Source organism: Podarcis melisellensis, assembly GCF_964234715.1.
Source record: "Podarcis melisellensis genome assembly, chromosome: 4".
Classification (NCBI taxonomy): Eukaryota; Metazoa; Chordata; class Lepidosauria; order Squamata; family Lacertidae; genus Podarcis; species Podarcis melisellensis.
Genome location: NC_138531.1, coordinates 57,917,228 through 57,933,548, shown reverse-complemented (window position 1 = coordinate 57,933,548; position 16,321 = coordinate 57,917,228). Strand labels below are relative to the sequence as shown.

General features: G+C 41.6%; 1 long non-coding RNA gene across 2 annotated transcripts; it reads left to right on the top strand.

Annotated features, from left to right (window-relative positions):
* The first annotated feature begins 253 nt into the window (after positions 1–253).
* LOC309368258 lies at positions 254–7,508 on the top strand. 2 transcript variants are annotated; one of them, XR_014167676.1, is made up of 4 exons: positions 254–388; positions 2,466–2,536; positions 5,111–5,242; positions 7,434–7,508. It is a non-coding gene; the product is annotated as an uncharacterized lncRNA (long non-coding RNA). The 2 variants fall into 2 exon arrangements; XR_014167677.1 differs by having other exon boundaries at positions 5,107–5,242.
* Positions 7,509–16,321: the final 8,813 nt, after the last annotated feature.

Below are 16,321 nucleotides of genomic sequence, written 5' to 3'. Positions count from 1 at the left end.
GGAGCCACAGATGGAAGCTGAAAAGTGCTGAAAGCCTACATCTCATCAAGAAGTGATCTGACCATAACAAGGGATTGATATCAACGTGCCCCGCTTCCAGATCCTCTTCCTGCCCAGTCAAGAAAACATGGTCCAGAATGTGGCCTGTCACATATGTTGGACTATTGGCATGTTGGGACAGCCCCATGTCATAATGACAGCCATGAAGTCCTGTGTCCACCTCAAAGCCAGTTGTTTCAGCATGGATGTTGATGTCTTGCAAAACCAGGAGTCTGGGAGTCCTCAACATAGCCTCCAAGACCAGCTCTGTCAGCTCACGTAGGTAGCAAGGAAAGTGGTGAACCAGCAGAATCCCTGACCTTCTGCCCTGATCTGCACCAAGTACCAGGTGGGCACAGCTAGGTCAGACCAATTCCACCCAGCTCATGCACCCAGGTTTCAGAGATGCAGACCAGATTGGCCTCCTCATACACAATCAGATGATCAATGTCTTATTCAGAGCTGACCTATCATTCAGCAGCAACAGCCACAGACCTGAGGGTGGCCTGATAGGACAACCACAATTCCTCAGGTTGGAGGAGGAGCTGGCACACAGCAGTCACTGCCTGCCTGTGCTGTATGCCTCTTACTTGGCCTGCCCCCCCGTCACACCATACCTCTCCTTACTTTGAACTATTGCAATTGCACGCCCTATTATCCCCAGCTTCTCTCCTCCCAGACAAATCTCTCTTTCCTCAGTAAAAACAACAACAATCCACACAAATGAAAAACAGTTAACCCACCAACAATACCTCAACCTAAGATTTTGAAGCTGGAGTCAGTCAGGACCCCATCCTTCAGCCAGATGGAAAAAGGCATGCAAGACAGGAAGGAGTTCCCTCAGGACTGATAGCCAAGATGATCTCCAACCTCTTTCCAGAAGGATAGTTTCCCAGCTTCCATTACAGTATCCTTTTTCAGCTCTCTGCTAATGAGCTGGTTTCATTATACAGTCATACCTCGGGATAAATATGCTTCAGGTTGAGCGCTTTCAGTTTGTGCTCCGTGGTGACCCGGAAGTAACGGAGCACATTACTGCTCGGTTTTGCCACTCGTGCATGCGCAGATGGTCAAAATGACGTCATGCGCATGCGTGGAAGCGGCAAAACGTGGCCCGTGCACGCACAGACGTGCTGTCGCATCTTACATTCTGTTCAGGATGCGAATGGGGCTCCAGAACGGATCCTGTTTGCATCCCGAGGTACCACTGTAGATGTCAAAACCACTGTTGTTAACAGTCAGAATCTTGATCTCTTCAAGTCAGACCTTTGCACAAACAAGTCCCATTAAATACAGTGGGGTTTACTTCCTGGCTGTCATATTTCACCAACAGTGCCCATGTAGAAAATGGGTTCATTTATTGTTAAATCAATATGCTTCCTAAGGGAATCTTTCAAATCATTTACAAATAATGGCGGCACACCTTCAATCAGAGATACTGCACACAAACTGAATTGACATTATTGATTTCAGAAGTCCTCCTCCAAATTTACTGAGAGACAGATTTGACCCTATTGCTCAGAAACTGCTTATGCTAGAGATTAATGCTTAGTACCTCTCGATAGGATGTTACTTTTTGCATATGCTTCAATGATCTGTTCCCTGGTTGTATTAGACTATAAAACCCACTGTATCTGAGCATTAAAAAGGAAATACCAAGGCAACTACGGTACATCTGAAAGATTTTATATGAAATAAAATACTGTCTCCAGGTTTTGCTAGTAGAAAACCTTGTTTGTGGTCACCAACCTGATACCCACTAACAGGAAGCACAAAGTAGGTTATTTGATACTGTTTAGAACCATCTGCCTAGTGTCAGTAGTTGATCCAATAGCAAAAATGATTTTGCTTATGTGTGTCTCTCCTGATGGCACTATATATCTCAAACTTCTGTTCCCATCTATTGCCTTGTGTCAGGGAACTGCCATCGCAACTAGCGGAGGAGGCGAGGCTCCACAGCGATGCTGGAGAGGGGCCAAGCAGGGAGAGAGGCAGGTCTCCGGCTGGGGAAGAAAATCAGCGCTACACCAGGGATAGAGGGGGGCCGATGGGGGAAGCAGAGAGGAGGCTCCAGGACTCTTCGCAGGAGACCAGCGAGGAGAGCACAGGTCCTCCGCTGCCCACACCCACCCTGCACAGAAGACTTCCGTGCAGGGAAAGTAGGCGGCGACTTGGCGTCAAAGAGCTTCTTTGCTGGAAGAGGTTCAAGAAATGCCCACTGATGGATTCTGCCAGCGACTGAACAGCCACGGAGTGGATGGCTGTCCAGCGAGAAACGGTTTAATCAGGCAACCTAGCCCAGAGAGGCCGTAACTTACGCACAAGCAACCCCTAAAGCCATTACACCTTGCTTTCCCATTCCCAAGATACAGCTACATATTTGTCTCATGGCCAGTTATATTCCAATCACTTCTCTTTTTCATTAGATTCTGGTGAACCCATGTAGGTCCAAAGAATGAGAGATAGACTGGATGGGAGCCAACAAACTACAGCTCAGGTGCGCAGAAATAATTGTAGAAGGCTTGCCTGTTCTGGGAGGTATCAACCAGAAATTCAGATCTGTAAAATCCTTTCCCCTATTTAGAGCCTAATGTAATACCATGTCGTAAAAGCTCGTTCCTGATTCTGCTAAATGTATACATTGATCCTGTCACTAAAGTTTCCTTTATATCCAGAAATTCACCACATGCTGTTTTGCACCGCTGTGTAAAATCCTGTTCTCGCTAACCATGTAGATTTAAATATCAACCAATGGAAAATTACACTTCATGTAGCTAATGGTGGACTGTAGTCCAAAAGGGGAAGGGCACAATAAATCTGTTAGTTTTCAAGGGAGCCCTTTATAATAACAGCCAACCCTTTGAAATAATAATGAAAAACACAAATCAGCTCTCAATGCCCCCCTTCACCATTATCCAACTGCAAGCAGTGATTTTCCACTGCTGTGGTGCATGATTAAATGTAAAGAATCCATTCAACACACTATACACCATTTCAGTCTCTCCAGAGAGAACGGAAAATCCCACCCCATTTGTTGTCTTGATACAGATATGAAATAGTAGGTTGACTGAAACTATAGAGCTTTCAAGTTACTGAATTCTACACTTATCTGAAACATTCTAGCTTTAATTACTTTGGACCTCACTGAAATTAGTTTGTGCAGATAAAAGAAACTGTAGAATTTTGCAGGGTGGTGAACTTGCTGCTTTTTTCATCTGTCTCACTGCTAACAGTACACTCAATAAACAGCTTGGTGACCCTTCAGCTCAATGCCCAAGGCTAGCACCCAGCTCTGCTACCACTGTTTCCTTCTCTCACTGTTCTGATGCAGAAGTACCGTGAATTATCCATCCTTCCTAACAGTACACATAACATGCAATATCAGTCTCCACCCCATTGTTCTGCCTGGACACTGAGGTCCAGCACCGAGAGCCTTCTGGCGGTTCCTTCACTGCGAGAAGCAAAGCTACAGGGAACCAGGCAGAGGGCCTTCTCGATAGTGGCGCCCACCCTGTGGAATGCCCTCCCATCAGATGTCAAAGAGATAAACAACTACCTGACATTTAGAAGACATCTGAAGGCAGCCCTGTTTAGGGAAGTTTTTAATGTATGACATTTTAATGTATTTTTAATCTTTGTTGGAAGCTGCTCAGAGTGGCTGGGGAAACCCAGCCAGATGGGTGGGCTACAAATAAAAAATTATTATTATTATAATTCGCATTTCAGAAAAAATCCAATTGCTTAGTAAGTGTGAACATTGTTGAATATGGCAACTGTCATTTCCTTAGCAGCACCAATTATTATACTTTAATTAGGCATTTAAATTGCATCACTTTAAATTAAGATGTGTCTTTCTGAGTTTAAGTCCCTATGAAAATTCTGTCATTTGCCTGATAATAAGTGTTGGAAATGCAAAGAAAATGAAGGTACATTTTTTTCACCTTTGGTGGACGTGCCCAAGGATTAAGGCTTTCTGGGAGATGATCTATAATGAAATGAAAAAGGTATTTAAATATACCTTCTTGAAGAAACTAGAGGCCTTTCTCCTGGGCATGGTCGGCCAATTGGTGCCAAAGAAGGATAGAACTTTCTTTATGTATGCAACAACAGCAGCAAGAATACTCATCGCAAAGTATTGGAAGACACAAGATCTACCCACCCGGGAAGAATGGCAGATGAAGGTGATGGACTACATGGAACTGGCGAAATGACTGGCAGAATCCGAGACCAGGGAGAAGAGTCAGTGGGAGAAGATTGGAAAAAATTTAAAGACTATTTACAGAAACACTGTAAAATTAATGAATGTTAGAGGATGCTGGAATGAATTTATGTGGTTTTAGCAATAATGTCATTGAGGGGTATGTAAAAATGGATTGTTAACAGGAGAAAATGCAAAATTATTATATATTAAGATAAAATATCAAGATAAAAGTAAAAAGGGTAAGGACTTGCTGAAACAACTTTTGAACTAGAATACAAAAAAGGGAGGTGTGAGGAGGTCAGGGAAACAAGCAAATGAAAGACTAGATATGGAAAGACTGATTTGTTTTTAACTGCTCTTTAATTTTCTGTGTTTTGTATTTTTTGTCTTTTTCTTCTTTTTTTCTTCTCTTTTCGTCATTTTATTTTTGTAATTCCTTTGAAACTTTAATAAATATTATTTTTAAAAAGAGAGAGAGACTGGAGCAGGGCAAATATACTGGTAAATCAATCCAGTCCTCCCAACTGCAAGTGCAATGGCACCATGCCAGACTTGTGCTACCTCACCCCTTCTTCTTCATCATCTGGTAAGCAGCAACAACACAATGACAGTCAAGTGAGCAGTGCTGCCTCATCACACCAACTGATTTCAAAACTGTCTGAGGAAAATCCTTGTTCCAAGAAAAGTATCTGGCATCATTCCCAGTACATGGATTTAGAAGAAGACAAAACTAACTTTTTCTTTTTTCAGCTCACACAAATTTGGTTTTCTTAGGACATTGAGTTGTTCATAAAAAATATCAGAGTATTGTTTGCAGTTCATGGGCTATTAACCTCACTGTTCACAATGTTTTCATTTGTACCCAGACAGCTGTGTTTGCAGATATGTGTATCTGCAAACTGAGGCTATCACCTCATGCATCTTGTCCATGAAAGCTTCTCTCACAATAAAGCTGTTTTTAAAGTTCCACAAGATGACTTCTTTGGAATTGTACAAAGAAAGGTACCTCTTTAGAACTAATCTAACATTATCTCAAATAACTCTCTGCTATTTTCTGCTAGCTTGATTCTTAATGCCATAATTATTATTTTTGAAGAGTTGTGGCTGATTCAAGAATACTGTGCATAATAATTTCTAATCTTATGGTTATGACTCATCAGAGCTGTACAGAAATACTCAGAATAACCCAAACGCTTTTTTTTCTCTGCAGTGGGAGCAGAAAACTATAATTATTATTTTCAGGAAAAACATGGTATAATTTTAAAGAAACCATCATACTATATTTTCCTTCCTGGTACACTTCTGTCATAGTCAGCACTTCTATGTGATAAGCCATGTGGTTCAATAGGGAGCCATTTGACATCTGATCTTGATCCATATGGAGAAGAAGTACTTGTAGCAATAGAATGGATTTCATGAAAAGCCACAATGACCCTGAACCAAAAACAAAACATTAATCATCACCCGTTTGTCTGTTCTACAGAAATGGATTAATATATATGATACTCACAAAGAACTTCACATTTTATTAGGCTTATGAAACAAAGACTAATTTGCCAGGGGCAAATTAGAAAGAAAATATAAGCTTCATTAAGGGAGATTAATTCAGAATAGACAAGCAGCAGCGCTGGAAACCTCTCAAAGTAGAGAATGAATTACTGTGTTGTCAGCAATAAGCCAGCTGTCAGATCTCCGTCATCCAGGTCAGTAAACAAATGAAAACATACATAAGGGCTTCCATCATCTAGCTGACACTGATGTCTGAGGCATGTCTCAACACACCTTAAATCCCTAAAGTTAGCATATGCAAATCCATAAAGAGTTGCTTAACATTCACATTCCTGAGCAAGGATATATTTAAAACCACCGCAAGGGAGGGGTAAAATGCCTTATTACCATAGAATCATCAGTGCACAGGGTTTATTACAGAGTAACATAAAGACCATGAAAGCTGATTCGTATAGTCAAATTTACAACCTAAGTGGGAGAAATATCAGAGGGAGAGACAAAGGATATAAGAGAAATGAATTGCCATGTCTAGAATTACACTCCCTTTGGTTTCATGTAAGGCTGCCTCATGGGATGAACATGGAACATTTTTCTGGAAGTGAAGCATTATTGGCCTCTGGACTGGCCCTGCCCATCCAGGCAGAGCACTGGCCCCTCAAGAACAGGAAGGGGATGGGTTGCAGCTCAATGGTACAGCACATGCTTTCAGGCAAGGTTGGGAAAGATCTGAAACCCTGGACACAGCCTACTTCCAATCAGTGCTGAACTAGATAGGCAAATTGTCTGACTTAGTATAAGGTTGCTTTCTACGTTTCTATGTAGGGGGAATAAATAGAAGAAGAAGAGTTTGGATTTGATATCCCGCTCTTCACTCCCTTTAAGGAGTCTCAAAGTGGCTAACATTCTCCTTTCCCTTCCTCCCCCACAACAAACACTCTGTGAGGTGAGTGGGGCTGAGAGACTTCAGAGAAGTGTGACTGGCCCAAGGTCACCCAGCAGCTGCATGTGGAGGAGCGGAGACGCGAACCCGGTTCCCCAGATTACGAGACTACCGCTCTTAACCACTACACCACACTGGCTCCCTTATGGACTGGGACAAGTTCTTTCCTAACAAGTTCTTACTTGGACTAACGCATTCCAGTGTGTTCCTCGGTGCTGAGCCTTGACGATGTGTAAAACAGGCTTTCTTTTTGTTTACAGTGATAATGCTTATAATCTTTTATTGTCATTTGTCCATGTCTTCCTAACTCTACAAATGACAATATCCTGGAGGAAATGTTGGAGAAAGATGCCTGCAACATCTATAACTGTGTTGCTTCTTGAAGCTGTAAAGTGTATAGAGATATACTTTAAAAAAACAGGTACCAACATGATCCTTTTGATCTTCATAAAATGAACCTGGCTTCCTTCCACTGTTGCTCTTTGAATGACACCTATAACTACCTTCAGGGGATGGCTTTCCTATTAGAATGAGGCATCTGCCTCAGTGGATGCTGAGGAGCAGCAGCAAAGTGTTGGAGGACAGAGCAGTGTGCTCTATGTGGACTGCCATTTGCCTCCTAAAGCTGTTGACCTTAGGTGCAATGAAGGATACTGTCCTGTCACCAATTTTGAAGTATGATTCAGCTGCCAGTCCAGTTAGTTTCTGAATATGAAAGGAGGACTATCTTCTCCTTCATTTCAGGCCACAAAATGCCTTGGGTTGGCCCCTGCCTACCTCTGCAGCACATGCTGATCATCTCATTGGTTTGGCCCTTCCGATGCTTCTGGTGAGTTGTGTGCCAATTGCTTGTCGGTTCGTTTATGTTCGTATGATTATACAAACATCTTCTGTATAATTAAGGGTTGTTTCTAATTCTGCCATTCTGCTTGTGGAATAGATTTGTGAGTGTGCAACAGAACTTCCCACTCCTTTCCTCCTTAACTCTGCTCCAGAGGGTTGGCGGACTCTCCAGAGCAGATTTGGGGGGCATCCAGGGAGAGGAGAGGAAGGGAAAGTTCTGTTACATGAATGGAACTTGGCGCATGCGCAGCATTGACTACAACTCTATGTATTTATATAAAAACATGGTGCCACGTGATCTCCTGACATTCAGTCTTTGTATGTGTGACAGTAACACAGTGAATGAGCTTTCCACAGATGACTGGCTCCTGTTTGTACATATGTTTACACCAGTGGTGCTGCTAGAACCATATGAATTTTATAATTCCCACATGCCCTGAATGTGATGTGCTGTCATATACAAATGATAGACTGGGAGATGTTATGGAAAACAGATCTGAAATTTACGACATGTTGTACACTGAAAGAAAATTATATGCAAATAATGTACCAGTGGTATTTGACTCCAGTTCAGTTAGCAAAAATGTACAAAATGAGTTTAAATACCTGCTGGAAATGTAAAGAAAAAGAAGGTACCTTTTATCATATGTGGTGAATGTGTAAAGTAATAAAAAAATTCTGGGAGATGATATATAATGAATTGGAAAAAATGTTTAAAGTAACTTTTGTTAAAAAATAGAAGCCTTTTTACTAGGAATTACAGAAAAGACTGTTTATGTACGCGGCAACAACCTCATAGATGCTATTAGCCCAGAGATGGAAGGAAGAAACAACCCCGACTAGAGAAGAATGGCAAACCAAGTTGATGGACTATGCCAAAATGGCAAAACTAACTGGGAAGCTCAGAAACCAAGAAGACAAGAACTTTTTAAAAGAATGGGGAAAGTTTATGATTAATTTAAGAGACCAGTGTAAGCAGAAAACATTGGCAGGATTTTAACCACACTTGTAAGGTAATGGAAAGTTTGGATAATTTGGAAGGACAAAAATTTGGACAAGTATTGATATACAGTTGCAAATATTATTATTTGGACCCATGGAAGGGATGGGGGGAAGTCAGGAGATTCAGAGTAGTATTTTTCGCTCCATAAGGCACACCAGACCATAAGGCGCACCTAGTTTTTAAAGGGGGAAATCAAGAAAAAAAATCTTATCCATCCCGCTCGCTGTCTTGGCTTCCACCATAGCCACGTGCAGCCTCTCCTGGCCAGAGGGGCTGTGCGCGGCTAAAGAAGCCAAGACAGCGAGCAGGATCCATCCCACTCGCTGTCTTGGCTTCCTCTTTAGCCCCACGCAACCTCTCCAGCCGGGAGAGGCTGCACGCGGCTAAAGAAGCCATAGCTGCGCGCAGCCTTTCCCGGCTGGAGGGGCTGCATGCGGCTATGGCAATACCCCTACCTCCCGCAAAAATCCACAGGAGCCGCGCACTCCTTAAAGGGCTTTTCTACGAGGAGGGAGAAGGGACTGACTGGCCGCATCAGTCCCTTCTCCCTCCTGGGGAAAAGCCCGCAAGAGCCGCGTGGAGCTTGTGTGCAACTCTTGGGGGCTTTTCCTGCCTGCCTCCCCCCTGCATTCGCTCCATAAGATGTACACACATTTCCTCTTACTTTTTAGGAGGGAACAAGAGCGAAAAATATGGTAATATCGAAATTTGGATTTTGAATTGTGGGTTTTTTTAATGTATGTTTATATTTTTAAAAAATCAAATGATAAAAATTATTTTTAAAAATGTGATGTTCTGTCTCTGTAATTTGTGTATGATAAAAAAAGTATACAAACCTATTTTTGCACCTGCATGGTTGGCATGACTAAGCATCCAATCCTGGGCAGTATCCACTATATTTCTGCATACTGAGAGGTTGCTAACTTTCATCATTTGGTTATCCCAGGCAGTGGCGTAGGGTGGGTTGTCAGCACCCGGGGCAAGGCAAGTAATTTGTGCCCCCTAACCCGTGGATTTGCGCACCCTAACCCTAACCCCCAGATGTTGCGCCCGGTGCGGCCGGCTCCCCCTGCACCCCCCACGCTATGCCACTGATCCCAGGCCTATCTAATCAGTTTGTAAGCAAAACAGATTAAAAAATGGTCAGTCAGAGAATGATGCATTGTGATAAATGATCCTGTGGGCACATGGACAGAAAAGGAATGTTGCACCAAAAAATAAATAAACGAAAGTTCCCCAGGTGCACTTCAGAAGCATGTACGTGCTAAAAAAAGGGACAATGATTTGAAAGCTTGGAATATAGGAGACCTATTTGGTCCCAAATTTTCATTCATAAATCTCACTCAGTTCCAAATTGCAGTGGGGCCGTGCCTCTCATCATTAATTTAGATTCTTCCGATGATAATTACCTCACATTAAATTATACTCACTATAATTGTCTGAGCAAAATTGGTAATTGGGAAACATGCTATACTGTAATTGTAATGCATCTCCCAAGGTATGTTAAAAGTATGCTTTAAGCTGTCACAAACAAGCAACACCTTTTCTTACCTTTCAATCTCTTTGATGTTTACATACCTGCTAGAACTTATGCAAATCTCTGTTTAAAGACACACATCCTGGCCACCCCCCCGAAAGCTGTTATTAGTTTTAAGCATCAATTTAGGAAATGACTTGAGACTTATTAATATGCTCAGTATTACACAGATAGTTCATGGCAGCAAAAGGAGTTCAGTTTAGTAATGTAATTTTGGGAAAAGAGATCTAGCTTTCGAGCTTTCACTTGTTTTGATCGTATCCATCTCTCTATTTAAGCCAATGTTTTTAGGCCAGCTAATCTAAAGTAGCAAATGTTTGAATGTGAAAAAAATGTCGAAAGGCCAATAAGTATTGTGGGGTGTAATGAATATACTCAATTATTTTAGATAGAGCTTTGACCAAAAATCCATATCAACTATTGGCTGTAAACAAAAAAGTTATCTGTTTTTCATCTTTTAACAATCCTGTTGTCTGCCAAAAAAGCTGAATGGTACAAGGACAGAAGTAGTCAGTGGGGGCTTCCTGTAATTGAATGGATAAGCAGAAATGGGATGCAGTCAGCATTTCCAAGCTATAAAACGTGTAATTCAGCAGGCAAAACTATGTAACTTCTGCAATGTGCTTCTAGCACTACTACTTGCCTGTATTTTGTTTCTTTTAATCATTTTAAAATATTTTTGTTTTGCAATTTTAGTATTTATAATTTGTTAGATGCTTTGAATATTTTACATGGAAAAGAGTGATGTAGTAGCAAATACCAAAAGCTATCCCAGAAACATTACACCAGCAGGTAGAAGAAAACACATAACTGGGAAACGTATCATCTGGCAGAACAGAAATATTTTTAATTTATGTCCAAAAGTGGCCAAAGAAAATGTCATTCATATTTTGCAGGGGCGGGGGCTAGTAACAAAATCATCCAAAGAAACTCGAATTATTCATAGGGGGTACTACTGGTGGACCTACATTTTGGGGGGCCTGAAAATTGAACTGCAACCAGCAATGAGTTCTGGGTAACCACTGTTATCTTCTTCAATGGAATTGTTCCATGACGGATCACCACACCTTTACAACATCTGTGCCACTGAATCTCAAGCTATGATATTGTTGAAATCTATACAACAAAAAATTGATCAATTTCAATCGTGCAACTCAAATTGGGTCTACTAGCCCCCATTTTGAATCTTAAGCTTCATTAGTTTCATAGTAGATATGCCCCCCCGGGGGGGGAGGGTACTTGACTACCAAAAAACTGATAAGTGAGAATAAATGAGATCACATAACTACCTACAAAACAAAACCTCTCTCCCTCTCCCCAGACAGCAGCCTCAAATTCTCCAGTATAGGTAAGGAAGGAGAGGAAGGATGAAATAAAATCACATTTGGCATTCCCACTCCAAAAACAGAATCTGTGAACAATACCCAGTATCAGAGACAGCAGTGATTCCTTTTTTTAGTACTTTTTTTTTAAAAAAAACCTCTGCCGATTACAGTTGTGTAATTACTCTCTGCAGCTCCCTGTTCCTGCAACTTGTAACAGAGTTCATGGTACAGTTCTGCTTCTGAACAGTGTGTGAATTGAGCATGTCAAAGTTCATTTTGATAAGGGTTTATCCTTTAACCACAAACCGCCCGTCAAGCAGCAGTTCTTTTAACAGTTTCGAGTTTCAGTGTTTTAGTTTCTTGGTGGCGTAAGAAGTACAGCTACAGTAGCAACACCCACAAATGTATTCATTTATCCTGTTCATTTGCATTCTTTATGGATTTTTATAATTTTGGAGTCCCTCCAATGATGTTCCCCTTTTCACATGTTCAAATTAGAGTCGACTGAATGCGCATAGACTGGGGTAGTGGTCTGCTGCTGTGATTCCACTCTTCCCTCACCTGCCTTTCCAAGAGTTCAAAATGGCTTGCATCCATTGGTAGAGGAAAGGGGGTGTGGTAGGTGCGGCTGGCCCAGGCGTCATCCCGGAGGGGGATGAGATCGCCGCCCCGCCCCCCTGGGATGTTCACCCTGCCCCTGCGGGTGGCTAGCCCCGCCTCCAGGTGCACAGCATGTGCGCCACTCCGGGTGCCGGAGCAGCTAGCTCCACCTCTGCTTATATCGCGCACACAAAATGTCAAAAAATAAATTAAAAATATGAGAAAATCATGGCATTTGTTCTCCTGGTAGCTGAATCCAGTACATACTCTTTCCACTTGATGGTTACGCCAGGTTGTCTGTGGATGTTGCATTAATGCTACTGGACTCAGTTAACTTTGAACTCCTTCCCACTCTATGATTAACATGAGCAACTTAAAATGCAGCTAGGTCATTCTTTTTCTCAGTTCACATCAAACCTGCTTTGGGGCAAAATGCGTCAAAATATAGTATTTCATAAAGAACCCCACAGAATAGATATTGATTGTGCGGCCGACTTCGTGTGTACACTACTTCCCAAACCAGTGTTGGGAACACTGTGGGTGCAGAGAAAAACAGGACTGTGTATACACCCCAGGCAAATGATTATCTTGATTAACCAGGTAAATGATTATGCTAATAGAATCAAGCAATTATAACTACCAGTGCTTCCAGAACACTTTAGTAACGATTGACGGAAATTTATAGTATAAATCAGAGTGCGTATGAAATCCTATTTTCACTGTCACTATAAGCATATTATGCAAACAAGTCTTTAGCATTCTGAATTTCAGTATGAGGCAGTAGTTTCGCTAGATAGTAGTATTTTGGAAGGCAATGACGTAGGTGTCTGTTCTTTTTTTGGCTTGATCAGCTTTATCACATGCCATTTATGGAGCTCTCCCGGAATTCCTCTGAAGGTTCTTTCTGAAGGCGTGTGGCGATACTCGTCAAGAACAGTTTGGGAAATGACTCAAAAGCGGCACACAACTTATGCCTTGTTTTAGCAACAGTGTTGGGACTCTCTTCGGAATCTCTCCAGAATTCTGCCTTGATTACTTGCTTAATTCCAGTTATTTAGTATGTGAGACGTGTATGACAAATACGTCACGGACAAAGTTCATTTTACTAATTGTTTGTCCTTTGACCAAACCACACACACAAGTGAAACTGCAAATCATTTGGCAGCGTCAGGTTTCTCTTTTATGGTATGTTTTCTTTGGATTTACGTTTCCTGGTGGAATAAGAAGTACAGCTACACAGAAGTAATCCTCCACCTTCCTTCTAGAGTCTGTAATAACTCCTTTGTCCCTTTGCTTTCATTCTTCCTGGGTTCTTTTTCAGCTATTGTTTGGCTAGCTAATTGACTAGACTAATTTCATTATTTTTTTTGCGGAAAATGGTAGTGGTGATGAGATCCATCAATGCCAATCTTTGATACGAATGATGTATTTTAAGAACGTATGTTGTGTGTGTGATCATAACACTAGATTTCCCTTCCTTTACCTAGCACCATCCAGATGTTTTGGGCTCCCATAAGATGTGTTGGCTGAGTGTGATGGAAGTTGGGAGTCCAAAACATCTGTATTGGACTGGGTTGGAGAAGGCTGCTGTAGATAGAACAAAACAGGGTCAGAGTTCCAGAATACAGGGGTGGGTTACAAACACCTCAGGTTACAAACACCTCAGGTTACAAACACCTCAGGTTACAAACACTTCAGGTTACAGACTCCGCTAACCTGGAAGTAGTACCTCGAGTTACCTCAGGATGAGAACAGAAATTGCGTGGTGGCGGCGTGGTGGCAGCGGGAGGCCCCATTAGCTAAAGTGGTGCTTCAGGTTAAGAACAGTTTCAGGTTAAGAATGGACCTCTGAAATGAATTAAGTTCGTAACCAGAGGTACCATTGTATCAGGTACTGTATTTTATTTTATTTTTTAATGTGTGCAAGGGCTCTAAGTAACCTTTATGCATACTCAAAAATACAATATTTACTGGTTGGTGGAATGACAGAATGGAAGGGGTGGGACTATAGGCACATAACTTTTCTCAATCTGAACACTTCATGTCATTGGCATGATGGGAAAAAGTGCAAACACTCTCTAAAAAACAGTAACATATGACTTGTTATGTGGACAGTCCTCTATAATTTCATTATAGCTTTTCATTTTACAAAAACATCATTGAAAATAGCACCTATAGCACTATAAATAGAAGGGTCCATGGTGACAGCACTAGAAGAATAGGGAAGAAAAGGGCAAAGTCAGTTCTGATGAGGTTTGATGCTGGACCTCACAGGGAGGTCTAGTGAGAGGCAAAGGGTAAACAATTGCTTGGCTCCATTCTGATTTGGATACTGTAGTTGATATAAATCTGGTGGATGCAACTTTGGCCTCTGCTTGTCCATGTTTAATGGATACTTTTCAATTTGTACAGTCTGAAGATGTGCATAAGATCCTTGGTAATGTGAGAGCTACCACGTGTGCTAGATCCTTGTCCTTCCTGGCTCATCGAAAGGGCCAGCGGAGGTGTGGCTGAGTGGGTGAAGGGGGTGGTCAATGACTCCTTACAACAAGGCAGGGCTGTGGTGAGCCTAAAGGTGGCAATTCTGTAATAGGGGCTGAGAACCCTTAACTGGGTGCTCTTAGTACTCATACCATTCTATATTTCCTAGGAGGCATTTAAGAAGCCCTTGCAGTTAAGCTGATAGAGTTCTTTATAGTAGACATACTCAATGTGGGAACCAGGACATCTTTGGAAGTAACTGCTAAGGGAAGTATATTCTTCTTCACCTATTTTACTTTGCAGAATAGTCTCTTCCATTGTTCCCAAAGCAAAATATTTGCATAAGCCAGAGTTCCCTAATGTGGTGCTCTTGCATACCCTCCAACATTTCTGCATTGCAGATAGGAAGTCCCATTCCATAATGATAATTTTACTATTTATACCTCACACATCTTATTGGGTTGCCCCAGCCACTCTTAGCAGCTTCAAACATATATAAAAACATAATAAAACATTAAACATTTTTTAAAAAAACTTCCGTATACAGGATTGCCTTCAGATGACTTGGAGGGGTTGAATAACTCCATACCCTCCAACATTTCTCCTTGAAAATAGGGACATCCTACCATACTCTCCAACATTTCTCCAATGCAAAAAGGGACATCCTTAGGAAAAGTGGGACATTCCAGGATCAAATCAGAAACCAGGATGGCTTCTCTAAATCAGGGACCTACCTGGAAAATAGGGACACTTGGAGAGTCTGCTCTTGAGGTTTTTGCCTGGTTCCTACAAAGCTCCCGAGCCCCCCACCCACTCACTGCCCCCTAAGCATAAGATGGTGAAGGTCATTATCTTCCTCTCCCTTGAGAAGCACATAGAGCTGAAGTAGGAAATGGGAAGACTGATACCTTTTCCCACTTCATTTTTCAACTCTGTTTGCTTTCTAAGGCTCAGATTACCGTAGTTCTTCTGGAGTGGACTTATATCAAGATTGCCTGGAAAAGCAAAGTACAGTATAATTGTGCATTTGCATAGGGGGCTGACCTAGTGATGGAGGACAGAAGTGACTAGAGAGGATGGTGCCCACAGCACTTGCTCAAAAATCCAAATCTGCCCATGGGCCTAAAAAAGGTTAGCCACCCCTGGTAAACTTTCAAATTGTATTGTACTCTTTAAAACCCCTGTTTTAGATTCAATGCAAGAAAACAGGGGACCTTCAAAGAAGGACATTCCTTAAATAAACCAATCTGAATATTTAAGAAGGAATCCTTATTGCTCAGCATCTCTGTGACTACTTAAAACAATTGAGCTGGCATCCATGTTGACTCGAATGCAAATAGTCCCTGCAGGCTATTTGAGTTAAAGAGCTGCTTGTTTTATTCAATTGCACTTTGGATTTTTATTTAGTTCCTCCCTAGGGGATACTGGGTTGATGTATGCTTGCTTTCTCAACTCATTATATTCAGCTATTATACATTCACTAATCCTTGTGTTTTAATTAGTAATTGCGGAACTCGGTGTAATTGGTTTTTATTGTATTTTTTAAATCATTGTAACTCTTCTATTTCACATTTTTATTTTGTGAAAATGGTTTTGAAACTAGGTGGGGCCTGACTTCTGACCCTAGAAACTCATCCACAGATAGCGTTCTTACACACAGGAATTAGCATGTTTGCTGGCTGTCATAATCCACCAGTGCTATGACAGTCCCAACACAGAAGAATCTGAAGAAGGGTATCTAAAGAAGGGTATCTGAAGAGGTGTGCATGCACACGGAAGCTTATACCAAGAACAAACTTAGTTGGTCCCTAAGGTGCTACGGAGAAATATATATATATATCAG